Genomic DNA, 23087 nt, shown 5'->3' on the forward strand with positions numbered 1-23087 from the left:
CCACACACCGGGGCTGAGGGGGCCGGGTCGGGGTGTCAGGCCGTGGTGCCTGAGGAGATGGCGGCCGGTGGCCTACCCGCGTCAGCGGTGCTTTCCCCTGCCACCCACGCCGAGCAGGAGGCCCCAGCCCCTCAGAATAAGTGAGAAAATAAACAAAAGCCCAATTTTTGGGGAGGTGTCAGCACGGAGGTAACGTGTGTCTGGGGTGCAAGGGGTCGGCCCCTCCAGACCAAGGTGCTCATCGGGGGTCTCTGTGGGGACCCCCTCACCACAGCCACAGGTGCACAGAAAATCGGGCGTTTGGGTTTTAACCAGAAAAACGGTCCTCCTGGTGTTACCCCAGGGGTTGCCATCCTCGAGGCAGGCCCGAGGAGATGCGTCCCTGGGCAGAGGCACAGCATACATCTGTCCTTAAACGGAAGAAGAAATTAATATGCCAAGATTTAACATTTTAGCATTTGGCCCGGACTTTTAAATTGGCATTTCTTAAACAATGAGGCAGCCGTGTTTTCCAAAATGCACGTAAAGGCATAAATAATTTTCTAAGTACCTATTGGAGGATGAGTACAGTCCAAGATCAATAGTTTTGTAATTTTATTGATAGTGTAGCATCCCTAAGGTAGAATTCAGATGGAGTTTATTACAGCTTCTGAAAACGTCAAGTTACTTACAAGTGATATTCCTTTTAGGCCTAAGTGCACATCAGTAAAGACTCTTATTCTTTTTATAGAAATTGTTTCATAAATCTCTTTAAATATATTTAAGTACTATAGGTTTGCATTTTAATAATACACTACTTTTGTGCTTTTAAACATCTAAGGTGCCGAACAAGAATTGTAAACTGTGAAGTAACTACTATGGGAAAGATTAAGTAAAGCATTGGAGGCGGATGATTTTGACAATAAAGAGGGTGTATGTGGTGAGTGTTCAATATTTATTGCATTTAATATTACAAAGTACTATTTATTGTTTTCAGATTTAATGTTAAAAGCAAAGCCTGGAGAGCAGGCTCTGCTGTATTATGTACTTACAGGTACACCTGCGACAAAGGCTCTCTGTAATCATCGCTTGATGTGTATAACACCATGTTAGTAATGGCATGCCATTTTATTTAAAGTTCATCTGTCAGCTGTGCCTACCCTGCAAATATTTTTTTGCAATTAAATGATTTTGCAAAGAATCATGGACATTTCAGCTCTTTGCAGTGGTTTACAAAGCGTTTAAATTGTGCTCCTGGAATATATATCCTATTATCTTTGAAATTATCTGAGTTTACATCTTTTGTTCATTATAAAAGCATATGGATTGAGGGAATATTCTGAATGAATGAAGAACAAATACAGTACTGTTGAATAATCTTGTGGGGTAGATTAATCTATAGCCTCGATTTCTCTCAGGGTGGGTTGCTGTGGCAACCGCCCCAGCTCACTTTAAAATAATTTTGTAAAGCTCACTTCAAGCGCTGCACCCAGCGTGGGCCAAGTTTAAAAGCAGCCAGACATGGGAAGAAGTGTTATACTGTGTTGCTCTTACAAATAGGGAGGTGGTTGAAGAGAGCGAGGCGTGGAGTGGAGTGGGGTTGAGCAGAACTTTAAACAGAAACCAAGCCACCCCAGGGTTAAGATGCAAAGGAGGTGGATCATTTCATAGTAACCTTACTGCTTTTCAGTTTAAACGCCATTAAAAGACATAAGCTGGCAATCTCATTTCTCCTAAGGGAAAGATATGTTCTGCATCCACAAAAGAACAAAAACGGACTTTGATAATCGTCTTCAAAGGAAATGTTACCTTGAGATAATCACACTTGTAAGGGAAAGAGATACTTGGATACACACTTTGCTTTTTGATAAAACTTTGGAGATCTGATTTTATAATTATTACATTTTGACTGATGTCTCATTTAAAACATTGCATGCCTCAGGTGGTGGATTAAGAAAAAAATAATTTTGTCAGCAGACCTACACATGACCTATGGACAGCAAAAAAGAGTAGATCTGAGTCTCCTGCCAGAAATTTGAAAAGGGTGCATTTGTGGAGCATCAGTACAAGTACAGACACCAGAACAAAGGTTTTTTTACTGTTTGAAATTATTCCAGATTTTAAAATTAAATGCAGCAAAAGGGAGAAAAAAATCCTAAACACTTCAAAAGATACCACATAAATTCATGCCTTATCTAACCCTGAGATAAGCAGGAAAGCCTGATTCCTCCCCTTATATCTGTTTGTCCATCTAGCATCTGAACCCTGTTTTAAAAATTGAGGTGTCCTTTACATGGGTTTGATGAATTGTCCTCATGACAAAAACTTGGCATGGCTTTAAGGTACTCCAGTACGTGAAGGTCACCACTATTTAAAGATTAGGCCACAAGTGCCCACACGGAGGTATAGTAGATGTGCTAAGCTGCTGTATACTTTTATTTTCTGAAATACTTGCCTGCTCTAACAATTGCTTTCAAGATACGACGGTGCTCGTGTTCTGTCTTGACAGTTGAAGGTCTGTGTTACCAACTAGCCAGAAGCCTGAAAACTTACATATCCTGCACAAAATAAAGCAGATGACAGTCATTTTCAATTAGAGCACAGAAGTGTGAAGTCCTAACACCATTTTCTATTTTTGCCACTAAGAAAATACAAATGTTACTGGGTAGTTGGGTGCCGTGCTGGGAGCCCAGAATTGTCTGCAGAAGAGGCACAGCGAGGGTACAACCTGTGTAACTGTTCCATATTTCTTTCCTGCTGCGCTTCATGCCAAACCTGAGGCTGAGAAAGTATTTCTTCCCCAACGTTACTCGGGCTCTGCTGCTGACACTGCTGAGCATATGTGCCTCTCACCACCCGTATACAATGTGCTTGGCTCGTGTCGGGCTGCCGGGTGGCTCCGGGCACATCAGTATTACTGTTATTGTTGTGGTTGTGGGTGCGTTTACAGCATCTAACTGTCTGTCCGTTGAGAGTCCGTCCACCCTCTGTCTGAATCTCACCCAGACAGGGCAGGGCGTGATGAGACCCGAAGTCAGGGAAGGGTGTTATTCTCTAGGGATCTGCGCTGAGAGCAGTCGCAGGGTGCTTGTTAGAGCTGCCTTAGCTTCGTTGTGCTCTGACCGGTGCTTTGAGCATCCATGTTTTTAACAAGTACAGTTGGATTGAAAAGGCATTTATTCACTGTCAAATACGGAACTTCAGAAGTAGGTCAGTGGCCCAATGAGATGTTTATAGGGGAAAAGACTGCGAGACCAAGGGCTTGTATTAAAATAAACCGAATATATATTTATCACTGTTGTTTGAATTCAGTCGTTTGGTTTTATCACGCGTGCTTTTCCTATTTCCAGTGCCTTAATCTATCATAAAAATAATGGTCTGTGCCTTTATAAACTCCCCTGCTGCTCTCGAAAGATCGTAAAAGTTGTCTATCTACATAGAAATTAAAACAAGTATCTGCAAACTCCAGTTTTACTCACAGATTATTGCATGTGCTTAATTTGGATTCAAGCTCCCATACAGTGCCGTCCTTTCAGTCCGGTTTTAAAAGCAAATGAACCTATTAAAAAAAAAAAAAAAAAAAAAAAAAAAAGTCCTGTCCTTTCGCACAGCGTGCTGGTAAAGGCTGCATTTCTGTGGGTAAGTCTGACAAGAGACCGTCTCCGGCAGCCGGCCGTGAGTGGGACCGTGCGAGGAGGCGAGCGGGGTTTCGTCTTCTCTCGGGGGAAGGTGGTGCTGCCCCAAACTTTGCCCTCGGGCGGGGAGGGGGGGGCGCCTGGGGGGAGGCTGTTGGCCACCCGCGGCGGGATGGGAAGCCTGATGAGTTTGGGAAGTTGGCGAAGGGCTGCGGAGAAGGAGCGCGGGAAAGGTGCAAGGAGCTGGGCAGGAAATCTGCGGGGGGGGCGGGCAGGAATGCTGAAGGTTCGCGGCCGCGCTCCGCTCCGCGGACGGGGCGCGGGGGTCGGCGGTCCCCGCTCTGGGGGGTGACAGGGGCGATGGCCGCCGGTCCCCGGAGCCGCCCCGGAGGTTGGGGGAGCGACGCGGGGTCGGGGTGGCGGCACGGAGCGGGGTCTGCGGCACCCCAATAACACCCCCCACACACACACACACACACACACCGCCGCCGCCACCCCGCGCCCCGCTGCCGGCTCGGTCCCGGCCGCCGCTGCCGCCAACCGAGCTCGCCGGCCGCAGAGCCCAGCCCAGCCGAGCCCAGCTCAGCCGAGCCGATCCCAGCCGGGCTGCGCCGTCCGCGTAGCCCCTTGCAGCCATCCTGCCGTCCTCACGCTACTGTACCTCGCCGGGAGCGGGGAAGGGAGGTGGGGGGGGATGATACCCACCGGCTCGCCGCGCTGTCTTCGCTCGGTATAATAAAGGATTGTCATTAGGTTTGCGTGTGGCATATGCCATTACCCCCACCGTAAAACTAAAATTAGCAAAATGTCAGGAATGGAAAGATTGATTCGCCCAAGATGCAATTATCATTTAAAAAGTGCTTGATTGAGGTGCTGATGTTCAGTGATTTATTCTGCATACCATATACATAATTAAAGTAGTGTAGCGGAGTAATTTATCAATCTAGTTTAGACTAGAGGGGCAAGGAAGGGAGCTGCTGCCGCTGCTGCTGCTCTATGTTTGTTTTATTAAAACGCTTTCGGGATCTGATCCCGCCCCCTTTTTGCAAGAGTGAAACTGATTATTTCTCCAGCTCGGGAGGAGAGAGTCATTCGTTTGGGATTGTGGGAGAGAGAGAGAGAGAGAAATAGAGACGCGGAGAAGGAGAAGAAAAGGGAGGAAGAGGGAGCGGAGCAGAAAAGGACACCTCATCAGGCGTGAGGTCCGAGCCCCCTCCTCGCCTCCCCCCTTCCCCTCCGCGATGCTACAAAGGCTGTGAGCTGCTCGCCTTTTCCCATTCGCCTGCTGTCACTTCCTTCCTGGACGCTTTCAGGACGAGTCCGGTTACTTTTAATCCGACCAGCAGCTCAGCCACTTTCTCCTCCTCCACGCTGCACACACGCACACACACACACACCCCAGACATCTTCTGGCTGCTTATTGGATTGACTTTGAAGGTTGTGTGTGTGATTCAAGGAGGCTGCATGTTGAACCAGGTGGCGAATATTTAAGGCTGGAAGAAGTAAAGGGATTTTTTCTTTTTCCTGTGAAAGGAAAATATCTCAAGGACTAGTCTGATCATCCAAACAGCTAAATGTTTATAATGTAAGTATTTGTGAAATTCAGCATCGGAATAAAATACAGAGGGCATGATACAAAAGCCCTACGTACATTTCCTACTGCATTTGAAGAATGTATCAGTCATTGTATGTGGTCTGGGATTGAGGTTGCTTGCAGACTTTTTAAGGGTATGATTGTGCAATTGCTTAAAAGTAACTTTTTAGACAAGTAACATAGTTAAATCACTGTCTAGTAAATTATTCCTGACTTGTCTCTATCAGTGTGGTAAGTGATTAAACTTTGGTGAAGTTAGTTTACAGCATTTGTGTGCTTGATATTGTGAAGTGTTCAAAGCTTATTTGATTTGAATAGTTCACCAAATGCTATGACCTTGTAGTGCTTGCACCCTGATTTATCAGACTAAGGAAGCAATCCAGTCTGAGTGAAATGCTCTTAAACTTCATTGTATCATCGGCTCTTCAGTTCTTGAGTTTAGGTAATGCATGCTTGCAAGTGTTTAACTTTGTGCGTCTTTCTTTTGAATACTTACGTTTGAGGGGGAAAGACCCCTTGCATCGATGTGGGAATTTAAGTCATGGGCTGCAGACCTCTCCTGGAATAGTATGCTTTGGTCTGTACATGGTACTTTGAGTAATCTTTACATTTTTTAACACAGGGGAGTAGAGCTAATCAGCCTTACAAAACTGGCTCGTTTAGTTGCAGTACAGTTACCTACAGGATAAGAGAAAGTTTCATGTAAATGTGAGACTTATAAGACTATTGGTGCATTATGTAACTGTAATACTTAGCATTTCCCGTAAAACTTAGTGTGACCTTCTGTCAGCCTGAAAAACAAAACAGGTATAACGACAAGCTAATAATTCCTTTTATTAAACAAAACAAAACAAAAAAACAGGCAGCACAATGCAAAACAAAACTTAATGAATCACTGTGGGAACCTCAGCATTGTCTTTTATAGAAAAGTTCTATTTTGTTTGAGGCATATAATTATTGTTATTAGCAAATACCTGTATCCAGAAATTAAATACTGTAATACACAACTTAAGACTAAAGATTTAAGAGAATTAAGCAGAGAAAGTCGCTTTGCCAGTATTTTACTGGTGATGAAAAAAGAACTGTCTTGACACAAAATGCATTTTCCTAGCATGTATCTGACAATCAGCTTAATGGCAAATGTCCTAGTTTCATATCTTTACTTTAAAAGAACTACAAGATGGATGATAAACCAATTATATTAGATGCAAATGTGACTAGATTTCTTTTATTGGCACTTTCCTGGGTATTGTGGTTGAAAAGTAAAGATGTTTATATGGAGTATAATAACTCAGATCCCTAGAGGCTTGGCAGGGCATGGAAATATAACCACCTGTGAACCAGTTCTAACCTCTGTATTACATACATACTGATTTCCAGTTAAAACACCCAGGCAAACAGCCACTTTAGGGATTTGTTATTTTGTGAACTGTTTTTGTTACGGGATTTTAGATACCTCGCATGAAGTTAAAAAACCCTCGAGACTGTCTAACAGTTTTATTAAAATGCCTGTTGTGTTATTCTTTCTGTATTAATGAATACATAATTCATACCGGGTCTGACAATGAAGTCTCTGCTCACACTTAAGTCCCTTTGGAAGTAATGGGAAAATTCTTTGAAGAAGAACTTAAGAGAATGGCCCTTAATTCAGGGTATCTATGTTCCTTGTAGCACACATCCTTTTATTTTAAAAACTTGCTGTTTATGTATTTATCTTCACTAATATGCCCTACATAGCTAGTATGAGAAGATGGGTCTGGGACCCGAATGTGAAAACCTTCTTTCATGCAAACAGTACTTAAACAACTAGTCCCACTGACAACGCTGAGACTACTTGTGTGAAAATGAACAAGTCATAGGAATAATGATTTACAGGATCAGGCCCTGAGGAGACCGAAACCTCCTGCCTGTCCCAATAGCTTTCTATAGGACAGAGATGTAAAGAATGTCACTTTTGATGTCCTGTAAATGGATGCAGGAATCAGGTATGTCTGTATCCTCTTAAGATTACTTGACCAAGAAAAAAGGAAATTTAGGCTTAAGAGCCTGATAGAAATTGGTACTAAATGATGAATAGTGTGTGAGATTAAGTCGTTTAGAGTTACGTTCCTGAGCTGCTAGTTTTGGAGCGTCATAAGAAAATTCATACAAATACTTGCTCACTGTGAATTTTCTTTCAATATAGGATCAGAAAATTCTCCTTATTTTTTTATAAACACTCTTAATTTGTTTACCTGCAATGTATATTCAAAACCAGAGAGATGCCTCTCTTAAATGGTTCTGGTTTTTAAAAGATCTAAAGTATTACAGACAAAGGGAAATGAAGCTTTCTGAAGCTTTTTCCAAAAGTTTACCTCTGAAAGATTTTGATAGCTCACTATTTAGTACATAAATGTAACTACATAGAAACTTAGAGACTGCACAGGAGTTGTGAATAGAGTACTTTTGCCAACTTCATTTCTTTTAATTTTACTTTTCTCTGTAACAGGTTAATTTATTGTTCACCAGAATAGTTCAGTTCATCTTCAGAGACAGCTAAGGATATTTCTCCATCTCATTGAGCAAGAAGTCATTAACTGCTATTAGGTGCTTGAAAGAATAAGCGTTTGGGTTTTGAGATACAGACTCCGTTTTTACCTGTTGGACATCATTATTCTAAATTACATGATGATTTATCTGAAAATCAAGTAAGGTGTAGTGGTGTTCTTTTGAAAACACTGATTATGAAGATGAACATAAATGATGCCATATAATTTCAAGGAGTTTATAGTCTCTGCTTCAGCATTTTGAAGAATAACCAAAGCAGTTTTAAGATTTTTAAATTTTGCTGCATGATATCAGCAGAGATATTATGCTACATCCTCATTTAGCCTCTATACCGACTTAGGTATAAAATACAAAAAAGCTATATATGTAATTCTGAGCAGCTAGAACACTTCAAGCTTAAGAGTAGGGTCAGTATTTGAGAAGGATGGAAATACAGCACTGCCTCTTACTTCAGAAACAAAATGGGCTTGAAAGAACTCTGGTCAGCAAGCACAACTGATGGTGCAAGTGAAAAATTGAAAAATTTAATTTTTTCATTTTCTGTTTTTAAAAGGAAGTATTTGGGTCCTCTGACCAGCTTTAAGGTAATATTCTCAGAACTGATGGTCAATGTTGCATGCGGACAGGTGATTAAAAGCTAGTGTCTTCAGTCCTCCACTTTAATCTCACTGTCTCATTGACTGCAGTGCAGTAGAGCTTGTCTATTCACTAGGATGTGTCATCTTTAGGAAATCAGACCAGCTTATAGAGGCGATTCACAAAACCAACAGTGACAACAAAGTCTTATGTGCCTTACAAAAGAAGGATTAGGCAGTTCACATGTCATTTTGATTGGGCAGAGATAAAAGCTGATTGCTGCAGCATGGCAAGGCACACTTCAATTTCAATTGATTATTTTATGAGACAACTATAACTCTGTTGCTTAGTCATTGTTAAATGCAATTTGAAGGAAGGAAAACTCAATTTTGACATTACTGGTTTCATATGACTTTATAGTAAAAGGTAGAGCCACTTGTAGCATTGTTATACAAATTTTAAGAACACTGTTTAATTCACTGCTTTTGGGAAGTATATTTAAAATGTAATAGATGATTGTCCTGGGATTCTTTAAAAACATTTTTGCCTAGATGATATCCTGTAACAGCAATTAAAAGTTCTTAAAAGTGCCTAGGACTATACTAAATTCACTGCACTTACCCTATTAAGAGCTTACGTGCAGAGGAGAGTGCATAAAACATGTCAGGGCTTCGCAGATTTATCAAAAAGGATATATTGAGGGACAAGTAAGTCATCTTAGTTTACCTCTGTTCTGTTACTTTTAACAGTGTATATGATGTAAAACTATATTTTGTGTTGTGTATGTGAACATAGTAGTCTGGTTTGAAAATAGGAAATTAAATGTCCCTATATTATTAAATATGTCATTTATCAGTGAGAATAGAGAGTTTCAGCTATTTGCATAATTTAGTTATAATGTAGAGCCTTTAACATTTGGAAGTATGAAACTTCCAAGCTGATAACTTCTATGCTAATTTCTTACCATTTTTCAAAGGAAGAACTCTTTTTTTTTTCACCCAACTGATGCCTCCTAGTGTTTCACATAATAAAACACTAATGAGTCAACCATAAATGTAAACGTTCTTTTCATTGTCTGCATCTTATGTGATACATAAAATTAATATTTATGTATTTAATTTTGTGTGTGTTATTATAATCAAACAGGAAACTCCTGTAAATTCAGATGTTTCATCTTAATGGACACTGAAAGCACATTTTGATTTTCTTTCATTCTAGCTTTGCCTAGCTGTATTTTGAAAGTTTGTTACATGTAAAATACATTTTCTTTTTCTCCTTTTGTCTCCTATGTGCATTACACTAACTTCTCAACAATGTATTGTGAGGCTCAACTGGGAATTTTAAAAATTTTGGTAGGATAATGTTTTGAAAAGTAAGCCCTTGGAAACAGGCAATAAATGCAGTTACAGAAATGCTTGAAATATCCTAAAGTACCTCACGGCCAAGTAAGATGAAAAAGACTAGTCTGAGACATGCTCACCCGCTACAGTCCTTAAAGAATAGTTAAATTATCACATTTTGCAATTGTTCTTGGTTATTTTACTGCTGTATAAGCAACAAAACTGTATTAGGACAGTCTTCAAATGTGCAAAACATGCACCTTACACTTTTGATTGCAGATGTGAATGATCAGTACTTTTGAAAAGGAATTTATGTGCGTAACATATTGAAACGGAGCTTGGAGTGGTGAAGACTGAAATATAGTGTCCTTTTTTTACAAGTTAAGTCTGGCCATATAACTCATGAATACCTGAAAAAGCATTCAGTTAAATTAGATTTATATCATACAACAGTAGAATATTTTATTTTTTTGATGGGAGGGTGTAATTTTCAAAAAGTTACCTAGCATCGGTGTGACAAAATACAACTTATGGGCCCCAGCTGTATATTTGAACTGTCAGGTACGGTCTTACACTGATAATGAAGCAGCCAAGGCTGAGTGCACTTTTGTACATTTTAATGTCACACAGTTTTATGTAAAGTATGAGATCAATTTAATGATGACATTGGAAATATAGCCTGTTATTCTAAGACTTTCAAGAAAAGCAGTGAAATTCCTAGATATTTGTTCTGCTAAGGAAGTTTTAAAGATAAATAAAACTATTCTGCAATTAAAAAATCCTAAATTTACCGGTTAATATGGGTAATAAAAATTTGTGTCTTCTCAATGCAGGTATGGTAAATTTAGGTGCCTTCTTACAGATAAAATAATTTTTTCCTACTGAATACAGACAGTTAAATCTATACATGCAGATCTCAGTCATGGGAATTAGTGTTTGATTTCAGAATATATAAAAAATGCAGTTTTTAGGATTGTGTTCTGCCATCAGCCCTGTTAGTATCACATTTTTCTCCCATTAGTTTTAAACTGCAAAGGGACCTTTCCAAGATCTGCAATTTATTTAAGGCACTAAACATCGGATAGTATCCTGGCCTTTAAACTTCCTTGCATCTTGAAAGTATTTCAAAGTATGCAAATGGCACCCCTTATTTAGCCAGGAAAGCTAACATGCAGAAGTGATAGAATTTTCTCATATAGTCACATTGCTGCTTCCCTTGAAAAGAGAAAGTAAATTTGCAGGAGAAGTAGAGGGAAGCACAGAGAAAAAGAATCTTTAAGGCAGTTAAATTGTAGGACTATTACTCTGAAATACTGCTAAACAGAACTCCACTAAGCATTTTTCCGGTTTGGTTGTTTTTTTTTTTTTTTTAAACAGCTGAATACATTTAGATTGCAGGGATATGTCCTAGGAAATTCTAGAAGTACGTTATCTGACTTACTTAGAACCAGGTCTGGATAAGTTATCTGAGAATTGTTTATTTTAGTATTGTATGGAATACACTCTTGTGCAAGATGGATTCAGTAATCACACCAGTGAGGTTTGTAGCCTAGGCCCCTTTTGTAATTCCCTGAACAGGTGACTTAGCAGTCACCTGCTTCAGCAGGGTAGATGTACTTATCTCTGCCTTCTGCCACCTTCCCTGACATTGGAGAGCTGCAAGAGTTCGAGCAGGGAGAGCTTCAAAGATCCTGGCCAATACAGCAGGTCTTGCAAAGTCAGTATCTGCTGCCTCCATTTAAGTTAACTGTAAGGCAGCCCACAGATTAGGGTCGGAATGGAACAGATGGCATAAAGCTCTTCTGCCTCCTTTTCCCAGGCTATAAAGCACTGCTGATACAAAACTCAGAATCCAACCTAACAGGTCTTCTCTGGCTCTTATTTCTTCAACTGTATAATTGATTAAGTGAAGTTTATCATGAAAATTATTATTAACCAAATGCCAGTGCAGGAATTCACCTTAGACATTACTGTCATCTGTCTCTCATCCCATAAGCACAAGATGTACAGTTAAGTAAACTGAATTGGAAATAACATTATTTATGTTTGCTTTTATAGATACAGGACAAATGCCATTTGTGGAACCCATGCTCAGTTAAATTTCACTATTTACTTTTAAGCAGTCAATCAATAGCCGTTAGCAAAGTATGTACAAAGGACAAGGAGGGAGGATTGTGAAATTGTTTAAAAACACATATGCAAAAGTAAACATAATGCAGAACATTGTCCACGTGAAACATTACTTTTAGTAATGTAAGTAACAACATAGTAGCATGTGCTATTTATTTGATTTCTAATAAATTCTTCCCCCTACGGACAAATGTATCGTGATATGACGTTATATTCAAGATAATGGTGCATTATTTTAATCAAAATAATTCAGTTATTGTTGGATCATTACAGAAATTGAAATGTTCCAGAACATATCCACAAGTGTAAGAAGCTAGACTACGGCACTTTTCATTTAAAAATTCCATATGGACTTCTCAGTGGAGATTGTTTTCAATCATTTCATTGGATTTGGGTGGGAAAGCTGTCCCTAAAGATGGGGGGTGGGGGGGTGTGGGGGGCATGTTGTAGAGAAACAACAGGACACAGAGGTGCTGGGACCATCCTGTAGCACTGGCCCATGCATCCCCTTCAGCCTGGCATTTTAGCTTCAGATCCGTGCTGCCAGGAGCTCCCCTCTGATTGCCGTAACCCTTGGGAGTGCCTGGGCAGTTTGTAGAAAAAGTTTGAGGATATTCTGTGAAACCAGCAGGAGACAGTATGTTCTCTACGCTTATCCTCAGGCCTGCTTTATCTCTCTCCATCTGTGTCCAGAATGTTGCTTCTGCCTATACTGAATACGAAAAGTGGGAGAAACAGCAAAAAAGGAGGAAGGCTTTTAGGAAGGTTAGGAAGAATGTGGCTGCGGAACGTTTGGTAAGATGGTATGCAAATGGGGGAGAGTGGACAGTACATGGCAGTTGAACTTAAAATCTTAATCTTGCAGTTTTTTCAAACAAATTTCCTGTTGAAGTGTAAAGAATTTGTCTTGCTATGCATAATCCTTAATTGTTGCAGACGTAGGGCAACGGTCTTAACAAAATAATAACAATGATTGTTTAAATGTGTTCTATACCTATAAGGAACTGATCTTTGAAGCAGTATTTGATGAGAACCTGTTTTGCCTACAGAATCCTGGAGAAATGGTCAGTTTTTCCTTTATCTTGCTTATGTATATGAGATGCAGACAAGGAATTGACATAGCAGCAGAATGAGAAAAAATCCAGCCTATTACCTCACTGCAAGATATGAAATAAGTGTGAAACTGCACACTTACCAAACTTCTACGTGACACATTTTTTATGTCAGAATACTGAGCCAGGGAATGCATCCTTGCAGTGGCATACAAAAAGTACCACTTTATCCAAAACACACATACATAAATTTTAGAAATCAGAAATATGACCATAAATGTTAGTAAGACCCTATGGACTGGTACGCTCATTTAAAACTAAATAGGATGAAGCAAAATTTCATTAATTTTCTTGGGAGCATGCATTAAAAAAATATAACCCAGTCCTGCTGGATTACTAGTACTCTTATTTATGTGATGTGTTGTTAGCAATCGAAAATAATTTAAAATAACATTTTAAAATGTGTATTAATTGGAAGAAAATATTCCAGTTTTTTCTTAAAAGGAAACATGATAGAATGATTGGCAAGCTACCTAATTAAAGCAGAACTGCCCATAATTACATGTACAGAAATGGAGAATGCCTACCTATATGCTTGGTAGGTTGAAATCTGCATATCTTCACTGGAATAGCAATAGGATCTGGCATTTCTGCTTTATTGTTGATGCTGCAATAAAAAAGATTATGCACATGACAGAAACAGAAAAATATTCTTCTACGTTTCCTATGATATTCTTGGCATACAAGTTAAAAATTGAACTAATATTTTTGTGGGTTTTCCAAAACTCAATATTGACAGAGCAAAATGAGAATTATCTTCAGTACAAGTTCCACTACTTAAATCCCCATCCAGAACATTACATTTAGTTCAATTATGCTTCCAGTAGATATTGTCACAAGTTCAGTGTTACATTCTGTGGTGATCAGCAGAATAGTCATCTTGAAGGCATCCATACTGAGTGCTTTCTTTTCTGGAATTCCATGTTTTTAAAAAAATGTGTCAGGGATAAGACATAGTGAAGATAAACATAATGCAAATCCTTATGACAGATACAAAGAAAGCAATAGAAGTGGTATTTTTGCATGGTGTTTTAATGCTATTGGGATTTTTTTTTTTCCCTGCTGCTAATCCTTAGAAAAATCCTTAATTGGGAGCACAAGGATTTCTCAATGGAGGCAAAGTGTGTTCTTTATTTAACTTTTTTCCATTTTTTTTTTGTCACTTAATAACAATGTGAAGCAATACCTGATGCAGCAAAGAGGCATGACACGAAAGATATTCTGGTCTGTTTTGAAGAGCAGTACTTGTCATCTGGACAAGTGGTGATTTTCTGGTGCTGCCTTCTGTTACAAGTTGCTAAATGTCGTCTGTGAAGCAGTAGCACTATGTTCTACCACATTTTTCTGTAGAAGATTAAAGGCAAACCTGTCGTGAGACCATCACTACTTTGACTACCCCAAACAGGACATGGAATAGCACTTCTACAGATTTCTGATAAAAAGTAATTTTGAGGATGGTCAGGAAGAAAGTATTTGTTCTCTCCTTTCACTCTACTGTTTTCCAGATGTGATCGGAAAGAGGAAGCTGTTCCAGTAATGGATTAGAAGATTGCTCTGTGAATTAAACATCATCCTAAAAATACAGCTTCCAAGTTTGATAGATATAAGTTCAAAATACAATGTAGATATATCAAAAAGACCTCTTTAAAATCACAAGGAATCTACAGACATATCATTTTGTGAGATTCCCCTACTGATACTTGTGAAAAAAAGAATCATCAGCATTCTATTTTCATATGTTGGTCGAAATGCTAATCTTAAATGCAGAGCAGTTAAATAAATACTATTGTGTCTGTACACAAAGCACATTTTGAATAATATCATGATCTAAACTAGATCTCTTAAGCTTAAAATACAGATTTTCTGTTGAAAAAGTGTACCTACAGCACATTCAGTTACAAAGCATGCTCCAAATTTTAAACAATTTTCTTGAATATAATAATCTCCAGCGCCACCTGCAACCGATCAGTGACAATTTCCAAGAAGATCAGGTAGTGCAATCCTGCAATATGAATTCCAAAACTTAAAGGGGGAATTTTAAAAATATATTGTATATCTAAAAAGATACATGAACTTTATTTGAGGCAACAGATGCAAGTAAAAAAGTCTGCAAATGAAGTGCAGAAGCTGCAGAACACTCGATGCATATAATATAAGAAGGGGACCCAGAACCCCTAAATATAATTTTAAATGCAGCTGCAAACTTTTTTTTTTTTTTTGGAGCAAGTCTGTTATGCAATGTCTCAGTTCTCCAAGGGCAAAACACAGATGAAAATTGGCAACTTTACTGAGATACTGTAAAAGCTAAAATCTATTCAGCATGCCAGGATGTATCCACATAATTAGAAAGGACTTAGGGCAACATGAAAAAGGGGAATTTAAGTTCTACTTTGCTGTGTCCTGTTGTCTACTGGAATTCACATCCCCAGATTAAGTCTATAAATTCTTTATAAGCACTGGTTTAACTTTTATAGCAGAAATTCAGGATTTGAGAACCTTGATTTGAAATACTTCCTACCCTTAATTTAGAGCAGTTCACAGAAAAGACAATTCTCTCTTTCTGGAAAGGTCCTTAATCAGTTGGCTATAGAATATTCTGGGAGAAAGCTACTCTCAGTTTCCAAACGTGAGGCCATCCCATTTTTGTATAGATAATTAAAAATTCACCAAATGAAGGGCTATCACTGAGTAATGTTTCACTGGAATGACATAGTTCCTTAGTATTGAGTTGGTCTCTTGTGCTCTTTTACCTCTCTTACTCAAAAAATACAAGCCTTTCTGTGTTTCTAGTCTGTAATATAGCTTAAAACTAGCTTAAACAACCAACTCTATGCCATCTTTCCTATTGCATTGTCTGAAAAGTTGGATTTGGCTTTATAAAATATAATGTATAAGAAGAAAGTGCCTTTTGTTTTATCTTTACAAATGTATTAATGTGTGAAACTAGACCTTTTATAAACACCTCTGTCAGCCTTTCATAATTTTTAGTGGCCTCATTCTTTCGTTTGAGTTTGTTGCTTGAATTGAGACATGCCATGCCTACCAAAGCTCTGAAATCTAGGATGGGAGTTAGAAACACGAAGACGTGTTTGAATACAAGGACAACGAGCATGCTGTAAATGAGTAATGGATTGCTTATAGGTTGGTTGAGACAGGAAGTAAAGCTTCAGGGTGCGATAAATTGCTCAGGCTACCTAAGAGTGTTTAATAAACCTTTATGAGAACAAATAGTTCAAAAATAGCCATTATGTGCATGTTCTCAGTCATCTTCAGTAGAGCTTGGGTGGTCCTTTAGGAAAGACCTTGTGGCCTAGCATGCATGCCTCTTCAGCCAGTTTCTTGTACAGTTAATGTGTCTGTTGAATATGTGGGTGTGAATCCAAACCTGATTTCCTGACCACATTATTATGCTTGAATTAATGAAGAAGAATAACAGCTCTGGTTAAAATGTTGTGCCGATATTCAGCCTTGACTAGTATTTATCCAAGAGCTTGAAACAGCTTATAAGTTGTAAAAATGTGCTGCTTTTTTCTTTTGACTATAACTGGGAAATTCCGATTTGACAAATACAAAGAGAACTTACATCCATAGATATTAATATGCTTATTTAACAGTATTTCAGATGTAAGTGAATATATGAAACTATGTCTTTTGCTCGTGTATTCTAGCATAACTCCACTGACTTGATGACCTACTAAAAACTGCTTTATATACAGAATTATCATTCATGCTGTTAATTAACATCCACCTCTTTTTCTCAGTTCCACTCTGACTCTTTTTCCAGACTCATTAGAAACAAAGGTACCATTTGAATAGAACATTTCAAAAGAAGATCTCCTTATCTTCTCTTCCGGACCACACTGGGAAGAATATGTAGAGATCTACCACTTCTTTGATCAAGAACATTATAAGCAGACTTAAGCAGTTTTCAAAGTCCCTCTTGGGGGGTTAAAGTCTGTACATGTGCGGCTGCCATTCACACATCCTGAAATGAAATGGAACATGAAGGTGCATTATACGCTGCTCTAGAGCTTTTCTCAGACTAGGCGAGTATACGTCAGCTTCTGTCTGCTGGATGTTAATTGTACTATGTAATGATATATATGATCTTCATAAACAAATCATTCCATTTTACTAATGTGATTCTGAAGTACCATGATAGTCACTGCATATGGAATACATAACAGGCTGAGACCGCTGGCCTCATGAGGCTTCCAGATGCTCTAAACAGATTACTTGAGCTGCTCGGACCATTAGGTGCTATACTAATCTTTACTCAGCTGGCAGTCACATCTTATTCTTGATATGTAAGGCAAACAGTGCGTAAAACATCAGAGCAAAATTCAAAAGACTTTGTATGTTCTTGTAATCAGAACACTGTTTTCTTTAAAAAAAAAAAAAAAAAAAAAAAACACACAAAAAAGGAATGCCCTTCCCTGTCTGTTTGGTCTATCTTTAAGTGATTAACCAAAAAGGAAACAATGTAAGTTACTTTGCACCTAAATTAAAGATTTCTTTTAGAGACTCAGCAGAATTTCTGAATTCGTTCCTGAGCGTAAGCATGCAGTTCTGCTGCCATGATGAGTCAATATATGGGAGTGCTTTTTCACTATTTGTGAAGATTAGGTTCTCCTTTTATATGAGAATACACAGCTACCACTATTTGTGGTAGCGATTCTGTGCTGAAGAGTGTAACTCACTGATCATTTTTAGAGCCATCTTGGGCTCTCAATCCATATATTCAACAGTAAAACTTAAGAAGATACAAGCAGCAATAGCAAAACTGACTCAGTCACCATTTGTGCTAATTTGTCAGGCTCACTAGTCCTGTAATGCTAGAGTACTAGCAGGTTATTTGTTTAATGTCAGTTTTAGGTATAACATTATTTTTGTCTGAAGGCACAGCTAAGCACAGGAAGGATATTCTAGAGTTTAGGATGGCAGCCTGTATTCAGGCAGTGTGAATTTAACTCTTTCTTCCAGAACCTATTTCAGATGACTGTGAGGATTTCACTTTGTTGGTGCATCAATTCCCTGTCTGTAGAATGAGGATGGTATTTCCCTGAGGCGAATTCTGTGGGACCCAGACACAGTGGGAATGGTGGCCATATGAGTACCATAGGGAATAAACAAGACAATGTAGACCATAAATATGTAGTTTCTTTTGGAAAGTTGCAGTCTAAAGCAAAGCATACAGTCTTTAACAGACTCTTAGATAACTTCACTTTTGTTAGAGAGCCATTTTAATTAAAGTTTAGAACTTTCTGCTTCTTTCTGTCCATTTTGCTTCTACTTCTTTAGTTGTTGTGCCAAGGTATCCATGTGTGTTTCTTCCACTGTCATCTGGCTCATTCCCAGCAGATGCACACAATCTGTTTTGCTGTCACTGACAGGGCTCAGTTTATGGAAAGAATGTGACAGAACATGCTGCTGTAGTCACTTATACAGGATTCTCTTTTCTAAAGAGTAACTGAGAATAAATTCGTTCTTTTTAATTTTTTTATATGTTACTCAGTCATAGGGTTTTATCCAGGCTACTCTGCATCAGGTTAAACAGGGTATTTGTTTAACATCTTAGCTTTCTTTTTAATTTCTAGTTCATAAAATACACATTTGCTAATAATGTGTACAAGAAATTGTCACAATACATCAACAGACCTCAAGTGGTGACAGCTATCCTGGCCATTCTGGAATAAGTGTAATATTCCCAACTCTTTTGTAGAAAATATTGTGATATTTCTTTTAAATTTTACATTCCGATTTATAAATATTGCAGATCATCCAAAAATGTGGAGTCTTAAGCATGCTGCATGCCTAACAAGCATACAAAAGGCTATGTAAGGGGTTATATGTCCCTTCTAGAGCAAAGTAGTTGTCCAGTAAGAGACTGAGTAGATACAAATAGAAAAATTAAATTTAACTATTTTAGACTTTGTTGCCTACAGAAAAAAAAAAAAAAAAAAACACGTTAAACCTTAATGTTACCCCTTAATTTGTTGTGTCGTGGTAACAACTACAGGTCCTAACAGAGATTAGGGCCTATAGTGCATGATGCTGGGCAAACACGCACTAACAGACAGCCTCTACCTCAAGGCATTAACGTGAACAAACAGGGTAAACAGAGGAGGTAGAAGGAAAAGAAATGCAGATAATTTTACTATTAAGAGTGTTCCGCAATTTTTCTCAGTGCTCAGTAAGAAGAGCTGGTGTGTTAATTAAACTTTATGGAAGGTGTCTAACCAGCATAATGCTGTTTATGAAGCAATGGGGTGTTCCCATTATGTCCTTGCCAGAAGGAAATTAATCAACAGCTCAAATTTGGTAAATATAACTTTGAGTTACTTCTTTGCTCCTTTCTACCTCTATCCCGATGCGGGCAGGGATGACAATAGCAAATTCCACACTGGGCTACTAAGGTTACAGCCTAAGCCGTTAAAAAACTGTTAACATTAAATATGTATGGTCACACTAGATGTTTATTAAAGAACAGAATTTGTTTTACAAGCTAATGTTGACTGTAATCCTATTATTTTCATCCTTAATGATTTAACTTCTATCTTTGAATTGTACTTTGTTCAGAGGGGTTGATGCCTCTAGGTTCTTTTTTATCTATAGCTAAAAAAAAAATAATCTTCAGCAGCTGAAATCTCCATTAATTCCCAAAATCAAAAAAATAATTTAATGAGCTTAGTGACTTGGCTGCATGTGAAATAGCTGTATATACACATTAACATAAATTAATTTAAAGAAATTTGTTCTGTATTTTTAAGATGTATTTTTAAACACTATTTCATTTTGTGGAGTGCCTTTATATACTTAAAACTGAATTAATATTTTTGTAGCTCAAATAATCACAGATTTTATGTTATTGATAGGGTGTATATATATATATGTTGAAAAGGCTATCTAGAAATATGCTACAGTGGTAGACTGCCATGTTAGCTAGGCTTGTGGTTTTTCTGTAAAATCACTTCCTATGATCATGTACATATATTTATACATATGTACATATATATATATCTGTGTGCTTTATATACAAATATATATGGTTTTCAAACTATGCTTGCATGCCTCTGGGTATGCCTTACACTGTAAATAAAACTGTCAAAATGTCTCTTCACAGTTAGACCTCATAAAAATAATCAGTCCATAAACACGTGGTGCTCTTTATTCACATATATACAGTTACTATATAAAATGAAAGTCTTTCTCCTGTTGTTCTAGACTTACAGTCCTTCTATATTACAGGTTAGAAATATAGTAATTTTTAGTGGTTTTTTGTATGTACTTTTATATTTGTTTGTGCATGCGGGTATGGGAATGATATATATAAGCATCCCAAACATAATTTTTTCTTGGTTTTATAGACAGGTTGGCTTAGAAGATCACCATAACCCCTAGTTTCCATTACTAGATTTTTAATATTTTTTGTTACAAGATAGAACTTTCTAGGGTTACTGCAAATAATACTGACTTCTTTAATTAGTCCTAAAATTACTTTTGTGGGAGAATCATTAATATGTATATCTCTAAGAGACAAATATTTTCAGTTTATCAGTTATCACACATAATGTAAAAATAAGGCTAAGAGGAAATAGGGTCCTCAAATTATTTCTTTTGCTACCTCTCTGCCTTGATTGCTAGGCTCAGTTCAACCCCAGAAATATTGTTACCACTTAACTATTGCACTTTTAAGACCAAGATTACAACAGGACCAGCACACCTATTAGTAAATCAGACAGCGAGAAGTGAATGGAGTAATTTAATACATTTCTAAAAGGATAGGTTTAATATCCTGATACATGTCACAACAGTTGATACTTTCACAAAGTGTCATGAAAGAGGCCAAAGACCAAATGAAAGACTATGGAATATAACACCTTCCCGTTATGTCAACCTGTATTTATCTTGATTTTTTTAATGCACTTTCTTTCAAACTTAAGCATATTAATTATACTTCCTTTGTAAAAAAACAACCTGTAAACTGAGCTGCAGATCAAAATAGTAATATGTTGCTTTTAGATCCAAATGCTAAGCACAAGAATATCAGATCTGTTTGCCTGGTACTTCAGAATCCTACTTGGAACCTGGTATGGTAAAAAAGACGAAATTTATACACATCCAGATTGGACAAATCAGATGATAAATTCCAAAGTTGAAGACTTATTAAATAGAGCTCTATTCCGTAAGTTTACCAGTTTCAGAGTCTGTTTCAGACATCAGTGCTGATCTTAGCTGTACATATATCACAAGTGAGAAGATGTAAAGTCAAGATTTTTTTTTTCATTTTATACAGAGCTGATAACTTCCATCTGAAAAAAATCTGTAAGAAAAGCTGATCAAGTGATTAGCAGAAAAACAATAGGTTGCTTTTCCATAGACACTGCTGGGTTTAGTTTACACAGAGTAGGGCACTTAGCTTTGTATTCCCCTTACTTTCATGTCTGCTGAATAGGGACTAGTATTTTCAGTCTCCCAGTAATGTTTCAGGAATAAATATTGGTAGTTACTTAACTGATAGTATGAAGATATCTGTGTATCTTCAGATAAATAATATATAGAATCGTTCAGTAAGTCCTGTGTATGTTTGCATTTTATTCTTTCTAGCACTGTTAACAGTAACTTAAAAAACTAGAATATCTCATGAAAGGGATTAGTTGGATGTATGATTATACACTGGAAAATTAAGGTAAAATCAGTACTAACATTTTCTTGCTGTTCACAAGGTGGAACAGTACGGGCTTTTTCACTTGAAAATACTTTCTAGTGCCTTGCCAGTAGCCTGTTTCTGATGGGGGAAGCACCCTCCATAATGGTTTGAAGCAGACTTTTTCCCTGTATCAGCCTAGATGTGGACCGTTCATGAGCAGAGACAACGTATTTTTGTGATGTGGGCTGGCCCCAGAAATGTATTATTCATGGCGCAGGGCTCTTCACCAGTAATAACAGCTTGGATTTCTTGGGCTAGTACTGCCCCTAGTGAAAGCACTGTTTGTTTGGGGAATTTTTTCTTTTTAAAAATATACTTATCCTTTTTTATCTGTTTGCCCCAGGATGCGGGACCAACACATTACTCAAGAAGAAACTATACTTATCCACAATCTAAGAGAGAAGGGGACTGTCTGGTTGGAGTCAGAGTTGACCACTGACTCTTAAACAGCACACAGATTTGGCTGTGGTATGCAGTCATGCTCCACCTGCATAAATCTTATAAGTAGAAGTTGCATGTATTTATACAGTGCAGGAGATACCTGACAAATTATTCATTTTGAATCCAATCACTATATTCAACAAACAAAAATGTCACTAATCAGTTCTATGGTCAATCCAGTTATGACTTTCCATTTCTGTTACAATTTGTCCTTGGCAAAAATACAGACAGTGCTTTAACTAGGAATTTATTATTTTGAGAAAAATACTGTATTTTTGAATGTACTTTTCACAGTATTCAGAAGAATTAACCATGTTAACTGTGTTAAGATGGCTGAGGCTGGAGCAGCCCTTTGGTAGTAGCACTTCTAAGTTATCTTGAAAACAGCTCAACTGACAAAGCTATCTAATACCATATTAACTTTTTTTTTTTTAATCGTCAGTGTTATTAAGCTTTCAAATACACTATCTCAATAACTGTTCCAATTTTTCATTTCTGTTACATAAAAAATGTGAAAATAAGAACAGACAGATAGCTTTGTTGTTTCCAAAGTCTTATAATTCTGTTTGAGTTTGTTTGAAAACTTATCTGTTAAAATATGAAATGTAAGCAGCTGAAAATATAATGTGCATTATAGCTGTCTGATTGTGCAGATTCCTACTATATAGAAAACGTCCATTTGATGGGATAAAATGAAACCTCTCTCCTCAGTATTTTGTATTAGAATTAGCAGTATAAATTGCAATCCATCATACAAATTTACTTTGTTTATGTTTCTATGACAAGGCAGCAGTAGGAGATAGAACTCCAATTCTGAAAAAATGTAAGTGCAAGAAAGCTCTTATTCAAATGGTCAGTTAAATAACTTGCATTCCAATTGAAGTCATACCTAGACCAGACCTATTGGGCAACTCAAGCACTGAAGGATCTTGCTGTTACGGTGAACAAGAAGAGCCAGGGCATTTCTGGAGCTGAGAAGAGAAACAGTACATTACAAGAAGGTAAAGCAGATGTTTAAGAAAC

At 37.8% G+C, this 23087-nt stretch overlaps 1 protein-coding gene across 14 annotated transcripts in view; it reads left to right on the top strand.

The window, feature by feature from the left end:
• Positions 1 to 23087, top strand: part of MEF2C (myocyte enhancer factor 2C) — a 140674-nt gene that overhangs the window by 9517 nt on the left and 108070 nt on the right. For 13 of the 14 annotated variants that reach the window (XM_074811889.1, XM_074811875.1, XM_074811884.1 and 10 more), the window contains exon 1: positions 4727 to 5199. The gene's annotated coding sequence lies outside the window, so the exon portion shown is untranslated. Of the gene's footprint in view, positions 1 to 820; positions 920 to 4726; positions 5200 to 23087 lie in introns of those variants that run through there. The other variant, XM_074811876.1, reaches the window with a different exon arrangement.

This window comes from Strix aluco, chromosome Z, assembly GCF_031877795.1.
Source record: "Strix aluco isolate bStrAlu1 chromosome Z, bStrAlu1.hap1, whole genome shotgun sequence".
Lineage (NCBI taxonomy): Eukaryota > Metazoa > Chordata > Aves > Strigiformes > Strigidae > Strix > Strix aluco.